This window comes from Mandrillus leucophaeus, unplaced genomic scaffold (assembly GCF_000951045.1).
Source record: "Mandrillus leucophaeus isolate KB7577 unplaced genomic scaffold, Mleu.le_1.0 Scaffold104, whole genome shotgun sequence".
NCBI lineage: Eukaryota > Metazoa > Chordata > Mammalia > Primates > Cercopithecidae > Mandrillus > Mandrillus leucophaeus.
The window spans coordinates 2092413-2095984 of record NW_012098543.1 but is presented as its reverse complement, the minus strand read 5'-3'; the positions used below and the strand labels follow the sequence as shown (position 1 = coordinate 2095984).

General features: G+C 46.0%; 1 protein-coding gene across 1 annotated transcript in view; it reads right to left on the bottom strand.

The window, feature by feature from the left end:
- Window positions 1-1161: 1161 nt before the first annotated feature.
- Window positions 1162-3572, bottom strand: part of LOC105539523 (zinc finger protein 600-like) — a 79483-nt gene continuing 77072 nt past the window's right edge. The window contains 1 exon segment of the mRNA XM_011979837.1: window positions 1162-1191. The gene's annotated coding sequence lies outside the window, so the exon portion shown is untranslated.

Here is a 3572-nt window from a genome sequence, read left to right as displayed (position 1 = left end):
GGCAAAGACAATCCTAATCAATACAAAGTGGGGAGATGTGGGTGAAAGACTACCTAGGTGCCAAAGCAAGAGACTGAAGGCACAAACTGTCAGTATAATAAAGGAAATAGTTACAATAAGAATATTCACAGTACAATTGAGATATAGAGATGATCATGGATAAGTATCAATCATCATTATAAATATTATTAATCATTAGCTTTAATATTACTCTTTGTTGTATTACTCATATTACCAAAGAATAACCGGTGGGTATAGGGTCAGGTGCTGAAGGGACATTGTGAGAAGTGACCTAGAAGGCAAGAGGTGAGCCTTCTATCACGCCCACATAAGGGCCGCTTGAGGGCTGCTTGGTCAAGCGATACCGCCAGTGTCTGGGAAGGCACCTGTTACTGAGCAGACCGTGAAAGGGAGTCTCCTTTCCTTGGAGGAGTCAGGGAACGCTCTGCTCCACCAGCTTCTTGTGGAAGACTGGATATTATCCAGGCCTGCCCGCAGTCATCCGGAGGCCTAAACCCCTCCCTGTGGTGCTTCAATGGTCACGCTCCTTGTCCACTTTCATGTTCCTCTGGTACTCCTGGTTCCTCTTTGAAGTTCGTAGTAGACAGTAGTAGAAGAAATAGTGAAAGTCTTAAAGTCTTTGATCTTTCTTATAAGTTCATAGAAGAAAATGCTGACGTATGCTGTCTGCTTTCTCTGCTTCGGCTACCGATAAGGGAAGGGCCCCCTGTCCTATGATCACGTAACTTGTTTCACCTTATCAATCACCTGGACAACTCACCCTCCTTACCCTGCCCCCTTGTCTCGTATCAGTAAATATCAGCACGCCCAGCTGTTCGGGGCCACTACTGGTCTCCACGTCTTGGTGGTAGTGGTTTCCCGGTCCCAGATGTTATCTCTTTTTCTCTTTGTCTTGTGTCTTTATTTCTTACAATCTCTCGCCTCTGCACATGGGGAGAGCACCTGCTAAGCCCCGTAGGGCTGGACCCTACAGTGAAATCTCGTGTCTACTAAATACAAAATTAGCCAGGCATGTTGGAGGCTGCTTGTAATCCCAGCTATTCAGGAGGCTGAGGCAGGAGAATCACTTGAACCAGGGAGACGGAGATTGCAGTAAGCCGAGATCACACCAGTGCACTCCAGCCTGGGTGAAGTAGAAAGACTCCATCTCAAAATAAATAAATAAATAAAGTGATTATGTATTAAGAAAGAAATTTTTAAAGCTAAGATTTATCTCAAACTCAAAAACTGCAAAAACAAGGAAAGAATAAAGAGAGAAGAGGAACCGGAAAGAAAAAAAAAAAAAGAAAATCTATTGCACAACGACAACAAAAGCACTTTTGATGTCACTTTGGTTATTTTACTTTATTTTTTGTTTTTTTGAGATGGAGACTCGCTCTGTCACCAAGGCTGCAGTGCAGTGACAGGATTTTGGCTCACTGCAACCTCTACCTCCCAGGTTCAAGAGATTCTCATGCCTCAGCCTCCCAAGTAGCTGGAACTACAGGTGCATGCTACCACGGCCAGCTAACTTTTGTATTTTTAGGAGAGATGGGGTTTCACCATGTTGGCCAGGGTGCTCTTGAACTCCTGACTTTAGGTGTTCTGATCACCTCGGTCTACCGAGTGCTGGGATTACAGGCGCAATGGCTCATCCCTGCAATCCCAGTACTTTGGGGGGCCAAAACAGAAGGATCCTTTGAGCTCAGGATTTTGAGACCAGCCTGGGAAACAGTAAAAACTTGTTTCTGCAAAAAAAGTTACAAAAACTAGCCGGGCTAGGTGACTCATGCCTCTGGTCCCAGCTACTCAGAAGGCTGAGGTGGGAGGATCGCTTGAGCCCCAGAGGTTGAGGCTGCAGTTAGAGGAGATCACACCACTGCACAACAGCCTGGGTGAAACAGCCAGACCCGGTCTCAAAATATGATTTAATTAATTAGTTAAATTTAAAGTATTATGTAATAACAGAAAGTGACTTTTTCCCACTTCACTACCCCACGTCCTACCCCTTCCTAGGAAAAGGGAAGGCAGTGATTCACAACTGAGTAAGTCACTTCCCTCTGGCTGAATAGGGATTCCAAGTGGAACATAACCTCTCATGCCAAGATTTATAGAATGTTCATGTCTTATAGATGCCAATTTTAAAATTCTCAATCTCATCTGTATAATTTAAACAAGTTTTTGGTTATTAGATTATATACACAGAAGTCAACATGTCACAACTAATCATATCCAAAGAACTCACCCACTCATCTAAACCCAAGGTCTCTTGCCCCATTTTTCTTTTAAGACAAGGTCTTGCTGTGTTGATGAGGCTGCAGTGTAGTGGCCTGATCTCAACTCACCGCAGCCTGGACATCCTGGGCTCAAGTCATCCTCCCAGTTCGGTCTCCAGAGCAGCTGGGAGTACAGGTGCACACCATTAGGCCCGGTTATTTACTTATTTTTTTTGGCAGAGATGGAGGTCTCACTATGTTGCCCAAGGTGGTCTCGAACTCCTCAAGCAATCCCCTTGCCTCAGTCTCCTAAAGTGAGGAGATGACAGGTGTGAGCCACTGTGCCCAGCCCCTCTGTCTTCGTTACTGTGCTTCCCTCCCTAATTCTGTACCTATCTCTCATTCTCCCCTTCTCTCTCTAGCTCTTGTTTTCTTTTCTTTTTCCCTGGGATTCTGCTCCTCATTTTGTACCCCTCTCCTCTTCTGCTGTTTATCCCCTTCTTCCCTCTATTCCTTCTCTTCCACCTCTTCTGCTCCATCCTCACAACTTATTTAACCTCTTATTGCTCCTTCTCCCCAATCTTTCAGTCATCCTCAATCTCCATCTATTTCTGTCTCTTCTCTCATCTCTGCACCTCCTCTGATCTCCCTGTTAAATTTTCTCTTCCCTGACATACTCCCCCATCCCTACTCTGTGGCACCCCAGATCCCCAGGTGTCCTCCCTGCTGTGGTTCTCCCTCTGTTCTCCTTGACACAAGTACCACTCTGCTGTCTACCCTGGCTCCAAATCCCTCTCTCCCTCACTCTGTGAGCCTCCCTCTTTGCTGCCACTTCCCCACCTTGACGTCCTTCATCTCTCTGTACATCTAGCTTTTCTTTACATTTCTCCAGTTGCTTTTCTCCTCCTGTTTTCTTATATTTTTGTTGTTGCTGTTGTTGTTTTCACTTTTGCCATCTCTTAGCATATCCCTCACCAATCCTCCATTTTTCCATCTGCTATGGGCCTTTCTTATTCTTCTTTTCTCTGTCTCAGGTTTTCTACTGCTCTCTGTCTCCTGCTCCCTTTAGCCCACACAATCATAGGAGGGTTTGGAGTAAGACGCCTGCATCCCAGAGGACAGCATTTTCCAGGGGCTGGAGCTCAGCAGGTGAGAAGACCCCGTGTCAGGACAGGCCCTGGGACCTCCCAAGTGCAGGTTCAATGGTTGGGAACAGGCTCCCCAAAATCTGGCCATAATTTGGCCCCAAAACTGGCCATAAACAAAATCTCTGCAGCACTGTGGCATGTTCATGATGGCCATAACACCCACGCTGGAAGGTTGTGGGTTTACCGGAATGAGGGCAAGGAACACCTG